At 46.7% G+C, this 20,026-nt stretch overlaps 1 protein-coding gene across 1 annotated transcript in view; it reads left to right on the top strand.

The window, feature by feature from the left end:
• The window catches only part of SHB (SH2 domain containing adaptor protein B), a 162,688-nt gene that overhangs the window by 46,522 nt on the left and 96,140 nt on the right, over nt 1-20,026 (top strand). The gene's annotated exons all lie outside the window — the stretch shown is intronic.

The raw sequence follows: 20,026 nt of genomic DNA on the forward strand, positions 1-20,026 counted from the left end.
GTGCAAGTAGATAAATAGGGACTGCTTACTAGCGGGAAGGTAAACGGCGTTTCCGTGCGCTGCACTGGCTCGCCAGATACAGCTTGTCACGCTGGCCACGTGACCCGGAAGTGTCTCCGGACAGCGCCGGCCCCTGGCCTCTTAAGCGAGATGGGCGCGCAACCCCAGAGTCGGACATGAATTGCCCGTACGGGCAGGGGCACCTTTACCTTTACCCATTGTGCCAGAAGCGGTTTAGTCATGCTGGCCACATGACTCTGAAAACTGTCTGTGGACAAACTCCGGCTCCCTCAGCCTGAAAGCGAGAAGAGCGCTGCAACCCCATAGTGGTATTTGACTGGACTTAACCATCCAGGGGTCCTTTACCTTTACCTTAATGCATGTGCTCCCTCATTAAGAAGCTAACGCAGATTTGCACTCTGTGAAGTGAATAGTACTGACCCTGTGCTGCACCCTTTCTGAAGTACGTACTATGAATTTAGCAGCAACCAGAAAAAATTAGGCACTCTAGAAACTTGTAAGTGTAAATCTCTTAGCCTCTGGGGTTTTTTTCTCCCCACGTCTATTTTGGGTGAAAACATCGCACTTTGAGCAAGACTTCCTGCTTAATATATTGCTGTTTTAAGTATTTAAAAACTGCTAAAACGTCTCAAGGGAAAGATGGCAGGACTGGAACTAGAATTGTGAAATAGATTCATTGCAAGCCCCCGAAATTATAATAGGTGTTAACGTTATTTAAAAGGAAAGAAGGTATTTTATTTATTTATTTAAAACTTCCAAAGGGTTGGAACCGGCTTGATGTAGGGATCGCAATTTCGTCTGGCTTCACCAAATTTGGATCAAGCAGTAGTTTAAAAGTGTGCCTGCATTCTCTCTCTGTCTCTCTCTCTCTTTGCCCACCCTTGTCTAACCTAGAACTCTCTCAGTGTTGTTGCTCCCTGCAACTCCCATTAGCCCCAGGTATTGTGGCCAATGGGCAGGGATGGAGAGAGATGTAATTATGGGATATCTGTTGACTAGGGTCACAAGCTGTTGCTGGACTACAACTCCCATCATCCCTAGTGTCAGGGAACTGCCATCAGCTCAGAGGCGAGAGGTGGAAGGGCAGTTGTGTTCTAGGGAAGCTCCGAAGATCTTGCGAAGCAGTTCCTCCTCTGATGAGTAGGGAGGAGGTGCAGGGACCAGGAGATGCCAGGGAGAGCCTCAACACAGAGCCTGAGCAAAGCGATGGGGAGGGAAATACCCCTTTGCCAGAGCCCACTCTGCGCAGTGGGTTTTGGCGTAGAAGGATGGGGCTCACACGACTGTTATGCTGGGGAGGTACAAGGACCGGCCACTCCCAGATTCTGCTAGTGACTGAGCCAGACATGAACTTGTGACGCTGTTCACTACAAATAAAGGTAAAGGTAAAGGGACCCCTGACCATTAGGTCCAGTCGTGGCCGACTCTGGGGTTGCGGCGCTCATCTCGCTTTACTGACCGAGGGAACTGGCGTACAGCTTCCGGGTCATGTGGCCAGCATGACTAAGCCACTTCTGGCAAACCAGAGCAGCACACAGAAATGCCGTTTACCTTCCCGCCAGAGTGGTACCTATTTATCTACTTGCACTGTGACGTGCTTTCGAACTGTTAGGTTGGCAGGAGCAGGGACCGAGCAATGGGAGCTCACCCCGTCGCTGGGATTTGAACCGCCGACCTTCTGATCGACAAGTCCTAGGCTCTGTGGTTTCACCCACAGCGCCACCTGCGTTCACTGTAAATAGTTTGCACTAAAAAAAAAGCTGTTGTCTTTGTCCATGGAGTTTTCTTGGCAGGGATACTGGAGTGGCTTGCCGGTTCCTCCTCCAGGTGGATCACGTTTGGTCAAAACTCTCCACTATGACCTGTTCATCTTGGGTGCCCTGCTCGGCATAGTTCATAGCTTCTCTGAGTTCTTCAAGCCCCTTCGCCACGGCAAGGCAGTGATCCATGAAGGGGGGGGGGAAAGCTCCATAAAGAAGGCTGATCGCCGAAGAATTGATGCTTTTGAATTATGGTGCTGGAGGAGACTCTTGAGAGTCCCATGGACTGCAAGAAGATCAAACCTCTCCATACTGAAGGAAATCAACCCTGAGTACTCACTAGAAGGACAGATTGTGAAGCTGAGGCTCCAGTACTTTGGCCACCTCATGAGAAGAGAAGACTCCCTGGAGAAGACCCTGATGCTGGGAAAGATGCACAAGGAGAAGGGGACGACAGAGGACGAGATGGCTGGATAGTGTTTTCGAGGTTACCAGCATGAGTTTGACCAAACTGCGGGAGGCAGTGGAGGACAGAGGTGCCTGGCGTTCTCTGGTCCATGGGGTCACGAAGAGTCGGACACGACTAAACGACTAAACGACTAAACAACAACAACAACAACAAAAAAGCTTGGAAAAGACAGGTCTAAGTCTTGCCTGTTTGCTCTCAAGCAACCTCACCACCACCTGACACCTAGGTAGCACACCTGTGGTCTGGGATGATGGGAGCTGTAGTCCAAAAACAGCTCGTGACCCAAGTTTGGGAAACCCTGATCTAGTCCAACCGCCCTGTGATGGGGGAATCTTTTGCCCAACGTGGGGCTCGAACCGCCAAAGTGCTTCTGTCTTGCTCACCATGGGAAGAGAACCCAGCATGCTTGAGGCTTTCCTGAAGAGGACGGACCCTTTCCCCGGTGCTTTCCCGTGGCACAGCACAAAGTCACCCAGCACTGTTGTTCCCTGGGGAAGTGTTGCCATACCAAAGGCATATTAGGGGAGTCGCTTAAAAAGCAGTCCGAAGTGCCCCAATTTGTGGCAGCTGGGTTGAATTGTTGTTTTTTTGAGGCCCATGCCAAACAAAAACCTCCACAAAAATTGCTCTTTGCCAGATCAGTGCCACCGCAGAAATCTCTCCCCTGCCACAAAAAAACCCTCTGAGTTTTTACGTACGCGTGATGGGTTTTCATGTTTGTAAAAGTTTCTAATTGGATGCAGAGTGGCTCAGTTTCTCACCCGAGCAAGGGAACTTTTTAGAACGGCAATAAACCTCCAGCTAAAACCCCTTAGCAATTGTATATCTGCTTCCCGGCACATTTTCTTGCAGAGGGCTACTCTTTCGCTCTTCAGCCTTCCTTTTCTAGGAACCCAAATGCCTCATTATTGACTACAAAACAATTAGGCATTGATTTCCTCTTTTCGCTCTGTCTCCCCATCCCACCCGCCTTCCCTCTTGTGTTTTCACAGGAGTGTAAAGAAACCTTGATGAGACGGATTCTCTCCCCCCCCCTTTTTTTAGAAAAAGTGTTGTGAATTTCAAGTGTGCAATCAAATTCATTAGCATGCCTTTTGCACTGATGGGGATGTTTATAACCAGTGGGACCCTTATGTACACTATGAACATATGAAAAGAGCTGCTGGAGCAAACCAGAGATTCATCTCGCACAGCATCCTTTCTCCCACTATTGCAAAAACAGATGTCTCTGGGAGTCCCCCAAGTAGAACGCGAAAGGCAGTAGTAGTCTTTAGTCCAGGGTGGATTTGATTTTAAATCAGACAGATTTAAATCACTAGTTAGTAAGACTTGATTTCAGTGGCGTAGCGTGGGGGGTGCAGGGGGTGCCGGCCGCACCAGGCGCAACATCTGGGGGTTAGGGTTAGGGGGCCTAAATCCATGGGTTAGGGGGCGCAAATCCATGGGTTAGGGGGCGCAAATTACTTGCCTTGCCCCGGGTGCTGACAACCCACGCTACGCCACTGCTTGATTTAAATCGTTTTTTTCACAGAAAGACTCATTCTTGCTGGTATCATCTTCATATTTACAACCAGATGAAGGTTTTGTTTTTTGGAACAATAAATTTTCAGAGGTGCACTATATTAAAATAAAGTAAAAAAAAATTAAACAATTTATTTAACTAAAACAGTAACATTATAGCACATGTATCCATGTTTGTTAACTGATGTGGTTAAACATATACACACACACACATATATATGCATATACAAATATACATATACTTATATATATACGCATACACACACATAAAAACTTAGACTGAGTTTTAACACACATGAAAAACTTAAACAAATCCTTATTTCCTGATGAATAGCCTTTGGACTATAATGCAACTTAAATAGAAAACTATATTTTTCCTCCAAAAGTATTTTATTTTAAAAATCCAATTTAAATTTTAAAAAATCCAATCATTTTGATTTTTTTTAAAAAAAAAATCATTGATTTTTATCCTCCCTGGTCTTCACCTTATCTTGTTTCCTAACATCCTGCCTCTGAAACCTCAGGTATTGCATAGAGCCTTCATGAGTGGAGGATAGCACTGATAGGTTCCCCCACCCCAATGAATTTATCTAGTCCTTCTTAAAAACCATCTAAGCTACTGTCACTACATCCTGTAACAGCAAATCCCATGCATTAATCATGTGCTATGTGAGGAAGTAGGTAGCTCTCTCATTCAGTTTCAGTGGATGACCGCAGGTCTTAGGGGTGAAATTCCCTCTCTCCACTTTGCATTCTTTTATAAACCTCTGTCATGTCCCCCTAGCCCGGTGGTGTCCAGATCTGACTTGGATGCTCAAGTAATGTGTAAAGGCAACTTCTGAATATTCAGGGTGCTTCTTCTTGTCCGTTTGAGTGTTTACAGGAATTATATCCCATCTTTCTGTTCCAACTGAATGCTTAAGTTGTTTTGCAATATAATAAAAGCAGTGCAAGATAGATATACGGATATATAATTGAAATTTGCTTAAAACTAAACCACAGCAGAGAGAGAACAATATACCCAGGAGGCTGAAAACCGTCAGACAGAAGGCAAATCAAATGCTTGCCTGAACAGCAAAAAGTCTTGGCAGCAGAAAACCGTAAAATACAAGGCAAAAGGAATCCATAAGTCACAGTGTTTCACAGTCTGGCCACTGCTACAGAGGCAGAGTTCAGACATAATGCTAAACTATGGTTTAACACGGGACACGGGTGGCGCTGTGGGTTAAACCACAGAGCCTAGGACTTGCCGATCAGAAGGTTGGTGGTTCGAGTCCCCGTGATGGGGTGAGCTCCCTTTGCTCGGTCCCTGCTCCTGCCAATCTAGCAGTTCAAAAGCACATCAAAGTGCAAGTAGATAAATAGGTACCGCTCTGGCAGGAAGGTAAATGGCATTTCCGTGCGCTGCTCTGGTTCGCCAGAAGTGGCTTAGTCATGCTGGCCACATGACCCGGAAGCTGTACGCCGGCTTCCTCGGCCAATAAAGCGAGATGAGCACCGCAACCCCAGAGTCGGCCACGACTGGCCCTAATGGTCAGGGGTCCCTTTACCTTTACCTATGGTTTAACACAGGCATTCCCAAACTTGGCCCTCCAACTGTTTTGGAACTACAGTTCCCATCATCCCTGACCACTGGTCCTGTTAGCTAGGGATGATGGGAGTTGTGGTCCCAAAACAGCTGGAGGGCCAAGTTGCTGGTTTAACACTACAAGGATGAGTTGCAAAGAACCTTAGTCACACACGATCCCTCTTCTCTCTCCCCTGGCATAATGACACGGAAGAGGCAGGAAGCCTCCACAACCATTTTAAATTAACCGCAGTTTGTTGTGTTGTCAGAACCCTAAACTGCGGTTAATCTTAACTGTCCTATGTTGAAACAAGCCGGCTTCTTAAGCTGTGGTTTGAAGTTGACTCGTTTTAACAAGCTGCTTTTAAGATTATGTAGGTTTGTTGGGTTCAGATGGCACAGCAAGCTATGGTTCATGGAAGCGAAGGCTTCTGAACTCTTCTCAGACATGCCAAAAGGAAATGAGGGAAGAGAATCATGCACATCTGTTTTTTTTAAAAAAATAATTTTTATTAGGTTTCTGTTTAACAATAAAGAACACATAATAGCATAACATTTTCCAGTATCAACATTTCATACACTTCCTTGGACTTCCTCACACCTCTTGTTCCTGCTTTCTAAACTCAAAAATTTTAACAGCAAATTATTAACTTATTTTAAATTATATAATAAAGTTTTCCAGTATTAAGGTCTCAAATTTTAAAATTTAGCCACTCTCTTATTAGAACTTAATTATAAAATATTGTTAATCCAAAATTTATCCTTTCTTTCAATTACATTCAAATTTATATTCCTTATTACTAATTTATTGGAGCCATGTTAATATAAATCTTACATCTTTCTTAACATTCATACAATTTGCAATGTTTTTGTAAATAATCCTTAAATTTCTTCCAGTTCTCCTCCACAACTTCTTCTCCCAGGTCTCGGATTCTGCCAGTCATCTCAGCCAGTTCCATATAGTCCATCAGTTGCATCTGCCACTCTTCCAGTGTGGGCAAATCTTGAGTTTTCCAGCCTTTAGCGATGAGTATCCTTGCTGCTGTTGTAGCATACATAAAAAAAGGTTCGATCCTTCTTTTGCACACTCTGGCCGACAATGCCCAAAAGAAAGGCCTCTGGTTTCTTAGGGAAGGTATACTTAAATACCTTTTTCAGCTCATTATATATCATTTCCCAGAAAGCCTTCACTCTGGGGCAAGTCCACCAGAGGTGAAAGAATGTTCCTTCAGCTTCTTTACACTTCCAACATTTATTGTCAGACACATGATATATCTTTGCAAGCTTGACTGGAGTCATGTACCACCTATATATCATTTTCATAATATTTTCTTTCAAGGCATTACATGCCGTAAATCTCAAACCTGTGGTCCATAACTTTTCCCAGTCAGCAAACATGATGTTGTACCCAATGTCCTGTGCCCATTTTATCATAGCTGATTTGACCGTTTCATCCTGTGTATTCCATTTTAACAGCAAGTTATACATTCTTGAAAGTATCTTAGAGCTGGGTTCTAACAGTTCTGTTTCTAATTTTGATTTTTCCACCTGGAATCCTAATTTTTTATCTAGCTTAAAAACTTCTCTGATCTGAGCATAATGTAACCAATCTCGCACTTTCCCCTTTAGTTTCTCCATACTCTGCAGCCTCCAATTGTCTCCATCTTTTTCTACTATTTCCCAATATTTCGGCCATTTGGCCTCCATATTGAGTCTTTTCGGGGCCTTAGCCTCCATTGGTGATAACCACCTTGGGGTCTTGTTTTCCAATAAGTCCTTATATTTTGACCAGACATTAAACAATGCTTTTCTAACAACATGATTCTTGAAAGCCTTGTGTATTTTGATCCTGTCATACCACAGATATGCATGCCAACCAAAAGCATTATTGAATCTATGATGGGATAATGAGCTGCTTGTGCGTAAAAGCTTGATCCCGCTGGGGTTTGGCCGGTCATCCAAACCCAGGCACTAACGGAGCCCCCAAAAGCATGACTCCGTCAGTCGCTGGTAGAATCTGACAGTGGGCGTCTACGGAATTTACGCCAACATAAAAGCTGTTTGACGGACATGCGCTTTCGTGACTCTCTGCGTGACAGTTTCCGGCGAAGGGAGGGAATTCCTAAAGGGGGTCTAGTTACCTCTTCACTATTCTCACTAGAAGCGTCTGAGAGCCTCCCCTCCGCTGTAACTCCTGCACTCCCCCTGCTGGTTCCTGCTTCTGCTGCAGAGTCTCTCCTACTCTGCTGGAGCCTGTCCAGCACCTCTAACTCCGATGGCAGTTCCCTGACATCCACCTCCCCCCCAGGCCCCCCTTCACCCCCTCCCGCCTCCTCTCCCACTGGCGGTGAGGGCGGAAAGCCCCTGAAAGAGCAATCCTCGTCATCAGAGGATTCAAACACTTCTAGCCACGGCGTCCCGTCTCTCTCCCCGTCTTCTTCTTCTTCGTCGGAGGCAGCTTCCTCACCCACCCCTGACTCTGGGAACCCTTCAAACTCTCCCTCCTCATCGGTGGTCCCAAAGTGTTCCCTTCTAAATCGTGCCACGGGTTGCGGTTTTCTTGGGAAACGCTGATGAAATGTTTCTATTAAGATCTCGTCATTCACTACCTCTGCTGGCACCCAAGTGTTTTCCGACTCTACTTCCCCCTCCCATTCTACCAGATATTCCACCTGATTCCCCTTCCACCTGGAATCAATGATTCCTGCCACGTTCATGTCGCGCTCTCTCTCTTCTATCACGAGCGTTTGGGTGGCCTCTCTCTCACGCTCCCCCCACTCACGTCCCTCTCGGTACGGCGACAGTAATGACCTGTGAAATACTGGGTGTAATTTCATGTGACTGGGCAGTCTGAGTTTGAATGCTACTGGGTTGACCTGCTGTATGACCTCAAAGGGTCCCAATTTCTTGGGTCTCAATTTCTTACTCCCACCCTTGAACGGTAGTCCTTGGGTGGACAACCACACTCGGTCTCCCACCCTTATGATTTCACCTTCCCTCCTATTTCTGTCTGCTTGCTTCTTATATTCTTCCTTGGCTCTCTCTAAGTTAAGTTGAAGCTGACGGTGGATCGCTTCCATCTCTTCAAAAAAATGTTCCGCTGCCGGCACGCTCCACCTCTCCCCCCCCTCTCCTGGGAATGCCCGGGGATGGCACCCATAGTTTGCCAGGAAAGGACTCATCCCTGTGGACACATTCTCCGCGTTGTTGTAGGCAAATTCGGCCAGCGGTAGCTTATCTACCCAATCATTTTCTCTGTCCTTTACATAACACCTCAGGTATTGTTGCAAAATGCCGTTTGCCCTTTCCGCTTGCCCATTAGTTTCTGGGTGTCGGGCAGTGGAGAAATTGAGTTCTACTTGCAGTAAGCTCATAAGTTTCCTCCAGAACCTGGAAGTAAATTGTTTGCCTCTGTCACTGACCACCCTCAAGGGGGCGCCATGCAACCTGAAAATATGCTCTACAAACAACTTGGCGGTCTCCTCCGCTGTAACCGCATGTGAACAGGCTATAAAATGACACATTTTGGTTAATAGATCTACCACCACCATGACAGCTGTTTTGCCTTTGGATTTTGGCAGGTCCGTCATAAAATCTATGGATACTGCCTCCCAAGGCCTTTCTGGCGTGGGTAAGGGTTGTAATAGCCCCGCTGGCGCCACCCTCTCTCCTTTTGCTCGCTGACACCTGTCGCAACCCCTAACATATTCCCGCACGTCCTCCCTCACCTTGGGCCACCAAAACTCCCTGGTAACCAACCACATGGTTTTGTGCTGTCCAAAATGTCCCGCTGTGGGGCTGTCATGCAACTGCTTGAGTACTCTGCCCCTCAGTTCCCCATCTGGTATGTACAGTGCCCCTTTGTAATACAACGCCCCGTTCTTTTCTTCAAATCCCCCTGTGTTCTCTTCTGTCCTCCTGAGTTCTCTGAGTTTCTCTTGGGCGTATTCATCGTTCTCCGTACCTTCCATCAGTTCCCTTTGCCCCACCAATGCCGCCCCACACACCCAGCGGTCTTCGGAGATTACATGCCTTGCCTCAGGCGCTCCCTCCCCCTCTAAGTACTCAGGTTTCCTGGAAAGGGCATCCGCTCTCACGTTCTCTGAACCTGGCACGTAACGAATCTCAAAGTGGAATTTGGAGAACTCCTGGGCCCATCGCACTTGTCTCTGGTTCAGGACACGGGCTGTTCTCCAATATTCCAGATTTTTGTGGTCAGTTCGGACTTGAACCTTGTGTTGCGCCCCAATCAGCAAGTGCCGCCATTTCCGGAATGCTTCATGAATGGCGAGCAGTTCTCTGTCGTACACTGTGTAGTTCCTCTCGGATTTGTTCAATTTCCGCGAAAAGAATGCACACGGTCTCCATTCCGACGTATCCTTTCCCGGCTGGAGAAGCACGGCCCCCACTGCTCGGTCTGACGCGTCAGTCTCCACTCTCATTGGTTGTTGTAGATCCACGTGCAGAAGCTGTTCTTCCGACGCAAACGCCTGCTTTAGGCGTTCGAACGCCCGCTGCGCTTCTTCCGTCCAAACAAATTTCTTTTTGCTACTAAGACAATCTGTGATGGGCGCGGTCAAATGGGCAAAGTTTTTGATGAACTTCCTATAGAAGTTTCCGAACCCCAGGAACCTTTGCACGTCCTTCTTGGTCTTTGGTGTTTTCCATTCCAGTACCGCTTGAACCTTGCTGGGATCCATGGCCAATCCCTTGTCAGACAACCGGTACCCCAGGAATTCCACCTCCCTAGTATGAAACTGACACTTCTCCAGTTTCACCCACAGCCGGTTTTCTCGCAGTTTGCTCAGTACCTCTCTTACATCTCGCACATGCTGCTCCTCATTCTCTGAGTACACCAGGACGTCATCTAAGAACGCTACGCAGTTCTTGTAGAGCAATGGCCCCAGGACGTGATTCATGAATGATTGAAAACAGGCGGAGCCTCCTTGTAATCCGAAAGGCATAACGAGGTACTCAAACGCCCCCAAGGGGGTGAACATAGTGGTCTTCCACTCATCCCCCTTCCTCACACGTATCAAGTTATATGCCCCCCTAAGGTCCAGCTTGGTAAAAATCTTCCCTTTTCTCACCTGTGTCAGAATGTCATCAATTCTAGGCATAGGGAAAGTCACTGGTTCTGACACTGCATTCAGGGACCTGAAATCACACACAAGTCTGGGCTTGCCCGTGTTTTTTTTGTCCACAAAGAACACTGGACTGCCCCCCACCGCTCGTGACTCTCTGATGAAACCTCTCTTGAGATTCTTGTCAATGAACTCCCTTAACTCCTGCATCTCACTGTCTGACATTGCATACAGCTTCCCCACTGGCAATTGTGCTCCTGGGAGTAAGGTAATTTGACAGTCAAAGGGTCTGTGCGGGGGCAATTTATCCGCTTCCTTTTCGCTGAATACGTCAATCAAGTCAGCGTATTGTGGTGGCACCTTCCCCTTGTCCATCACTTCCACCCCTGCTAGAGTGGCCCTGCTGCCTGCCTGGGCCTCTCCCTCCTTGCAGTGTTCTAGGCAATGTGCTGATCCAAAGGAAACCACGCGCTGATGCCAGCCTACTAGCGGATCATGTAGTGCCAGCCAGCTCATTCCCAAGATAATAGGGGCTCCTCCCAGGGTGGCTACGTTAAACGCTATCAGTTCTGTGTGCCGTGCCACCCTCATTATCATTGGTACAGTCTGTTGGCTCACTTCTCCTCCCAACAGCTCCCTCCCATCAATCGTGGTAACCTGCAAAGGCTTACTTAATGGGATAGTCTGTATCTGGTGCTCAGCTGCAAACTCCTTACTCATGAAATTACATGAGCTACCTGAGTCCAATAGCGCTCTTATCTTTAGTGGGTGTCCGTTTGCCAGTTCCAGCAACACCTCTATCACAAGTGCTGGTCTTGGGGGTTCCGGCGTGGGCACGTTCACTACTCCCTGGCCTGGCTGCTTTGCCCCGATGTTGGCAACCAGGCGTTGGCTTTTACTTGCTCCTTCATTTCATCCTCCTCCTTCCCCCCAACAGTTCCTGCCATCCCTTGCCATTCCTTCCTTTGCGGACAGACTCTGGCAAAGTGACCTGGCTGTTGGCAGAGATAGCATCTCTTGCCGCTCTTTCCCTCCTTCTTCCGCCCTTCACTGGTGTTTGAAACTGTGCGCGCGCGCGCTGCTCCAAGTTCCATCGGCTCTGCTGGCGGGAAAGGCTGCTCCGGAATCTCTGGAATGCGGAAGTCCTTCCAACGTTCCCCCTTTCCTTCCCGCTTTTCCAAAGCTCTAGCCTCCTGGCGTGCTCCTATGGACAGCGCTGATTTAGTCAGCTGGTCCATAGACTCCGCCCTAGGCGCCCGGGAAAGTTCATCTTTCACTGCCGGAGAGAGACCTTCTTCAAATAGCATTTGAATAGGTTCACTAGCAAGGTTCCACCCCAGTCTATGAATCAGCATGGTGAACTCAGTCCAGTACTCACGTACAGATCGGCTCCCCTGTTTACAAGCCATCAACTCCCTGCGCACCATCCCCTGCTCAATCTCGCTGGAAAACATCAAGTCCATGGCGCGAAAAAACTTCATTGTGTCCTTTAAGATTTCATTATTGGCTGCCATCAGGGGGCGAACCCAGTCCCTCGCCCCTCCCTCTAGATGGCCAATCACGTACGCCACTCTAGAGTTCTCATCGGGGAAGTCATCAAACAGTAGATTGAGAGCATATTGCATCTCTGTTCTAAAGGCTTGATAGTTCCTGGGATTCCCCCCAAATTTCTGCACCAATCCAGGCACCCTTCTGGCAAGTGGGGTGGTTTTCCCCTTATCTGCATCTTGAGCCCTCCTCTCCTCCAGCCTCGCCGTTTGCAGTGCGAGCTGGACCTCCAACGCCCTGTACCTTTCTTCCAGGCTTGGATCTGCTCCAGCTCCAGCTGCCCCGGTTCCTGCTGGTTCACTCATGATGCCCTCTGCTTGCACAAACAGCTTTCGGAGACTGTCAGATTGCTATGATGGGATAATGAGCTGCTTGTGCGTAAAAGCTTGATCCCGCTGGGGTTTGGCCGGTCATCCAAACCCAGGCACTAACGGAGCCCCCAAAAGCATGACTCCGTCAGTCGCTGGTAGAATCTGACAGTGGGCGTCTACGGAATTTACGCCAACATAAAAGCTGTTTGACGGACATGCGCTTTCGTGACTCTCTGCGTGACAGTTTCCGGCGAAGGGAGGGAATTCCTAAAGGGGGTCTAGTTACCTCTTCACTATTCTCACTAGAAGCGTCTGAGAGCCTCCCCTCCGCTGTAACTCCTGCACTCCCCCTGCTGGTTCCTGCTTCTGCTGCAGAGTCTCTCCTACTCTGCTGGAGCCTGTCCAGCACCTCTAACTCCGATGGCAGTTCCCTGACAGAATCCTTCCAAATCTAAAACATCCGTGTTTTCAAGAAGTAGCCAATCTTTCAACCAGCAGAAAGCTGCTGATTCATAATACAACTTTAGGTCTGGCAGGGCAAATCCCCCTCTTTCTTTGGCATCAGTTAATATCTTAAACTTGATTCTGGGCTTTTTGCCCTGCCAGACAAATTTAGAAATATCTCGCTGCCACCTCCCAAAACACTCCATTTTATCCACTATTTGCAAAGTTTGAAACAAAAACAACGTTTTTGGCAATACATTCATCTTGATAACAGCAATACGTCCTGACAAGGAAAGTTTCAATCTTGACCATACATCTAGATCTCTTTTAATTTCAGACCAACATTTTTCATAATTATCTTTAAATAGATTTCTGTTCTTCGCTGTTATGTTTACCCCTAGGTATCTTACTTTTTTAACCACATTTAATTCTGTCTCTCTCTGAAACCTTTCTGACTCTAAAGGAGTCAAGTTTTTTTCCCAAAACCTTAGTTTTTTGCTTGTTAAGTTTAAATCCCGCCACTCGACCAAACTCATGAATCAGTTGCAATACCCTTTTAGTGCTAGGCTCTGGCTCCTGTAGGGTCAAAACTAGGTCATCTGCAAATGCTTTCAGTTTATATTGTTTCGCTCCGACCTGAATACCTTCCACCAACCTGTCTCCTCTAATCATATTCAAGAGCACTTCCAGGACTGAGAAGCATGCACATCTGAAGCTCACTATGGCATTCCGCAATGAAGGTGCGGCAGCTGAAAAGACCCTGCTCCCGCGTCCCGTGTTAAACCATAGTTTAGCATTATGTCTGCCACATTTCAGATGGAAGGGGGAAATGGAGCAAGAAGGCTGATTGTTGGGGCCCTGGTCCTGATCCCTTTAAAGGTAAAGGGACCCCTGACCTTTAGGTCCAGTCGTGACTGACTCTGGGGTTGCGGCGCTCATCTCGCTTTATTGGCCGAGGGAGCCGGCGTACAGCTTCCGGGTCATGTGGCCAGCATGACTAAGCCGCTTCTGGTGAACCAGAGCAGCGCACGGAAATGCCGTTGACCTTCCCGCCGGAGCGGTACCTATTTATCTACTTGCACTTTGATGTGCTTTCGAACTGCTAGGTTGGCAGGAGCAGGGACCAAGCAACGGGAGCTCACCCCATCACGGGGATTCAAACCGCCGACCTTCTGATCGGCAAGTCCTAGGCTCTGTGGTTTAACCCACAGCACCACCCGTGTCCTCCTGACCCCTTTAGGATTTTACAAACCTTCACTTTGAACTGACCTTGGATACAGATGGGTAGCGGTTGAATATCAAAAGTGACTGGCCAGCCATTTCTAGACAACAGTCTAGTGACCGTAGCATTTTAGTTTCTGGTGCATTTACATTTCTGAATTCCAGGTGCTAGGGATAAAATGTTTCTCAGGGACATCTGGTCACCTGTTGTTGGCGATGAGTGCTGGACCAGAAGTGCCTTTTTGGTATCACTTCAGATCTAGGATGTTACTTCAGGGAGCGGGGGGGGGGGGGAACTAAAATAAAAATGCAGTGTTGAAGCTCAGCCACACACAAAACAAAACAAAACAAACCCTGAAATACTCTAAACTTAAAAAAGACCCTGTCAGCAGGGATAAAAGAAACCATGTGTCAGCACAGGCCAGCTGCTTTATCTAGGCTAAAAAAGGCCAAATTGTAATTTAAACTGAAATAGCATCATGGGCAGCTGGAGGCTCTTTTGACAGCCCATGAGTTGTATATCTAATCTTAATTAGAATTTAGGGATGTGTCTGCTTTTGAAATAAACCAGGTTGCCATGTTTGTCCAGGTACCGGATTAGTTGATTTTTCTGCAGCGCTCCATGTTTACGAGAGCTAAAGCCCTTGATTTATTTCAGATATCGATTTTGGAATTTATGACGGATAGTTTTTCAGAACCACCTATCGCCCCGGCCGTCTAATCGTTCCTCTAGTTAGAGATAGACCATGTATACAATATTTGCAGCATGGATCTGGGCTGGCTTTGTTGCTTTGCTGGGCTTGGAAACCTTGCTAATTTGTGAGTCTGAAGAAGAGATCCGGTTGCATGGATCTATGATTCCCACAAATCGCAAGGCCTCTAATTGATTCTGTGCTAGGGCTGGGACTCCACCGGTCAATTGACCAGTCAAATACTGTCAATTGACCGGTCAATTGGCAGCTTATTACTTGACCACAGTCAGATATGATCAAATATTCCATGAAAACAAAATATGCCCTCTGGTAGGTTGTGTTAATTGCTTGATGCTATCATCTGGTAGCAGAGGCAGATTTGAAAGCTTTATCTCCCCGTCCCCTATGCCACGGGAGTATTTGTATGTATATCACGTATATGTGCATGTTTTCTTCCTTCCTTTCCAAGCACAAACATTTTTTTAGGAGCAGGCACCACCCATCCCTTCACTACAACATCCCCGGCAACAGATTCTGTGGTTTATAGTTGCTATTAATTTTGCTTAATTTCGTTTTAAAGCAAAATTTGTAACTGCTCTGGGATTCTAGGATTAAAGCCAAGAAGAGTTGCTCGCCGTCTTCAACATCATTTGCATAACATTTATATTTGCAGTAACATTGTGAGCTGTAAGCAGTAATTGACTTACAACCATTTTTAATTTAATTGATTCATAACAAGAGTTATCTGAGGTGGAATGTAAACCTGCAGTTTTGGCAGTTGCGCTTCTGTGCTGTGCTGTAGTCAGATGAACAATTTCTTTTCCTGAGAACGAACTTGAAAGTCCTGCTTCTGCCGCTTTGCAGCAGAAACGGAGGCTGTATACAGCACTGATTGGCTAGCATCTGTAACACCAAACCCTCTGCCCAGATCCAAAGAGAATAGCCTTGCTACTTTAAAAAAAAATATGAAAAAAATGGAAGAAAAATTCCTTCAAGCGATATTCGTTAAAAAAAAAAAACATTTTAAAGGCAGACAATCTGCATTGAAACATGCTTGGATAGGTGAGATAGATGCTGAAATAAATAGCATTGGAATCACTGATGAGTATCAGTGCACTTTAAGCAGAAAGGGGCCTTGCTTTCTCCATAGGGGTGCATGGAGAGCAGTGCACATAGGTAAAAGGTAAAGTTAAAGGACCCCTGGATGGTTAAGTCCAGTCAAAGGCGACTATGGGGTTCCAGCGCTCATCTCGCTATCAGGCCAAAGGAGATGGTGTTTGTCCACAGACAGCTTTCCGGGTCATGTGGCCAACATGACTAAACCGCCTCTGGGGCAACGGGACACCGTGATGGAATCCAGCGCGCACGGAAACGCCGTTTACCTTCCCGCCGCAGTGGTACCTATTCATCTACTTGCACTGGCGTGCTTTCAAACTGCTAGGTTGGCAGGAGCTGGGACACAGCAACGGGAGCTCACCCTGTTGCGGGGATTCGAACCGCCGACCTTCTGATCAGCAAGCCCAAGAGGCTCAGTGGTTTAAACCACAGCGCCACCCATATCCATGTAGAGCACATACAGCCCCCAGTACAAACCACCTTCCCTTCTCTAGTGGCCTCTGCTATGACTCAAGTGGGCCATTCAAGCCTTGTGGAGACCCTGCATGCATGACCCTCACACATCACAACTCTGTCACTGCTCCAGCCCTCTAGCAAAGAGGTCAAATAGGTTTCCAGAGCATATGATTTTTGTTAATTGCGAGCCTGTAACTCTGCCCATCGGGTTTTCCACTTAAAAGTCTTCCCTTCACTTGCTACAGGTGATGAGATTTTTCAACCTTGACTTAAGCCCTAACAAAAACCCATCTGGTAAGAGTTTCTAGTAGCGAAAACGTTTGGGGTTTTTTATATATATACAAATGTTTCCTTTCCTATAGAATGCATCTCTACCCCTGTGCCTTGTGCCGTCTTCAGCCTGGAATACGTTACGGATGCACTTAAACAAAACCAGCGTTTGACATTACTCTGTTTGACAGGTTTTTATATGTTTAATTTACTCCCTTGTGTTGGGGGGGGGGGCAAATGGGAAAGGCGAAATATCAAATAAAAATACATTATCCACCTTAGGCTCTCTCTCTCTCTCCCTACCACTGCCCCTGACCCCCCCCTCCCCAGCTGCCTCCGCTGCCAAATCTCATGTCATTTTAGTGCAGTTATTTTTTCAAAAGAGGCAACTATTACAGCGTCAGCCCCCATATTGGGGGGAACAGCGGGGCGCCCAAGATACGTATCTATCAGCAGCTGACAAGTCATCATCAGGGAAGTAAATGGATGATGTTTCAGCTGCAGGGCTTTTGGAGATAAAACCTGCCCTTGTTACGAGGAGAAATTACTCCTGCCTGATGCACACTGTTGTCTTTGAGCTAAGCACCCCCAGCCTCTGACACTGCTCTGACAGGGCTGCTGATTACAGCCTGGCCCCACATTAGACAGAAGACATGGAGCAATTCTCTCTCTCTCTCTCTCTCTCTCTCTCTCTCTCTCTCTCTCTCTCTCACCATTAGAGCTGCAATAACAAGCCACTCATTACAGTTATTTGGGGAGGGGTGGGAGACCCCTCTCCCTCTCCCTCCATTCTGCACATGTCATTTTTAGCCATTTACATTTAATGATGCCCTTGAATGCAACCATAAATTGCGCCTCAAATGATGGACAGGGTTGGCTTACACTTGAGTGGTCCAAAATAACCCCCCACAAAAAAACTGAAGATGAAGCAATAATTACTCTGGGATTGTCATCCCCTAACAATAGGGAGGAGTTGGCAGGGGCTCTTTAAGTACATAAGGGTGTTTGAAACTGTCTTGCTTGATCAGACAAAGGTCTCATCTAGAACAGCTGTAGCCATGCCTTGATTTTTTTCGTTCCTCTCCTCCCCAATGCATTGCGATTTGTCATCTTACTAGGGGAAAGGGGCGTGCTTTCGGAACTGGGTTTCCCAAGTCATTGTTCTCCAAACTTTCTCTCTCTCTCTCTCTCTCTCTCTCTCTCTCTCTCTGGAAAGCCCGTTTCATATTTGCTGAGGAATCTCTGAACACCTACAACAGAATCTCTGTGCATCACAGAACACTCTCAGACATATTGTGTGCCAGTTCATGGGGAACATTGGCTAGGCCTGTTTAGCACCGGCTGTCACCCTGTGTGACTTGAGCAGGCCCCCAGAATGGGCCCAGAACTCTTCAAGAGCTCTGCATTGCATGAGGTACACCGTCAAGGAATTTGTTAGACATTACTGATATTCTAACTAGGGAATCCCAGATAATTTCCCAAGGAACCATGCCTGGAGCACTGTTTGAAAACCACGGTCCTAGGTTAACTTCTGAAAAGTCTTGAAAGACAGCTCATAGGAATAGTCAGCTGTATAGACCATTGAATGGAACACTTACTACCTAGATTGTTGTTTAATCGTTTGGTCGTGTTTGACTCTTCATGACCCCATGGACCAGAGCATGCCAGGCACTCCTGTCTTCCACTGCCTCCCGCAGTTTGGTCAAACTCATGCTGGTAGCTTCGAGAACACTGTCCAACCACCTCATCCTCTGTCGTCCCCTTCTCCTTGTGCCCTCCATCTTTCCCAACATCAGGGTCTTTTCCAGGGAGTCTTCTCTTCTCATGAGGTGGCCAAAGTCTTGGAGCCTCAGCTTCACAATCTGTCCTTCCAGTGAGCACTCAGGGCTAATTTCCTTAAGAATGGATGTGTTTGATCATCTTGCAGTCCACGGGACTCTCAAGAGTCTCCTCCAGCACCAGAATTCAAAAGCATCAATTCTTCGGCGATCGGTCTTCTTTATGGTCCAGCTCTCACTTCCATTCATCACTACTGGGAAAACCAGAGCTTTAACTATACGGACCTTTGTTGGACTAGACTAGGTAGACTAGACTACCTACCTAGACTAGACTTAGCTGAATTGGAGCATATCAATTTATGAATGGATTTCAAATTAAATGGCTTTTCTGTGATGATGCTTCAAAATAAATGCAGAACAAAGCTTAATCTAACCCATTGGCTGGTAAAAATGTTCCTACCTTTCTCTGATGAATGCAGCCAACATGCTCAGATAGTTCCTGCTTTAATTGGTTGCATTACAGGCAACTTGCGCATGACCAGCACACATGCTAACGCTCACACTCACGCTGGTTTTAGCACTGGCAGGGGGTGGGGCAGGGGTCGACCGAACCGGAAGGGTCCCACTGATGCACATAGTGGTTAGTAATGGAACCCCAGCATGAGCAAGGATTCCCATGTATTTTGCTTTCCCCACTTTTTGTAGGGAGGTGTCACGTGCTAAAACCGAAACATGTTTGAAAACACCACTGCTCCGACAAACCTTCAGAATCAAGCTCCAGAATCAAAATTCTTAGGCGTCTGCTTCAACTACGTCTGGGATTTTTCCAGCTCTGGGTGTTTGTCTGTGTGTCTCGGTAATGGATGTGTCAGAGAGTAGACACATAGCACGTGATCCTGGTACAGAGTTCTGCAAATTCTTGAGTGCAAAGTGCTGGATTATGCTTAAGTAAACATTTGAAATATGCTACAGAGTTGTGCGTCATGTCTTCCCTAACTAGACCTGCAAGGTGTGCACTGTTCCAAGTAAGTTGTATTGGTTGCATGTAGCGTACGAAATGTATCGACATTTAACCAGCCATCTAAGTTGACCCTGCAATGCAATCTTAACCATGTCTATTCAGCAGTCAGTTGTATTGAATTGATTGGGGCTTATTCCCAGGTAAGAGGGGTTAGCCTTAAAACGCAATCCTATTCCCACTGCTCTGAGAGTGAATCCCATTGAACCTAGGTAGGGCTTCCTTCTGAATAAACTTGCATTGGATTGTACGATTGAAATAAGTACAAATGTTTTGAAAGAGAAGAGGAGACCCTGTAAGGTAGTTTACAAAGTGCTATAGCAATGAACTGAAATATAGGGAAAAAATGCCTGTTAAAATAGCAGAGTTTTGTGGCTCCTTCAGACAAAAACGAACTCATTGTGGTGTAAACTTTTGTGGTATAAGCTCTCTCTCACACTCACACACAGACCCAGTAAAAGACAACAAATGCAGTAAACCTAAACTTGAGTTAGCACTTTTCAATGGGTGAGATCTGATTTGATTAAGCAAAGATAAAAATAAAACAGGGAATAAAGCCAGGAACAGAAATATCAGCCAAATGCAGACTGGAATGAAAACATTTTTCCTTCTCGGCAGTAGTCTTAAGAGCATCGTTTCCTTGTGTCAATAGGCAAAGCATTCTGAAATTTAGGGGCTGCAATTTTAAGGCGCTTGTTCTTAGTCAATGCAACTCCAAGCTGATCCCTCCCTCCCAAAGTATATACATTG

This window comes from Podarcis gaigeae, assembly GCF_964106915.1.
Source record: "Podarcis gaigeae genome assembly, chromosome: 17".
NCBI lineage: Eukaryota > Metazoa > Chordata > Lepidosauria > Squamata > Lacertidae > Podarcis > Podarcis gaigeae.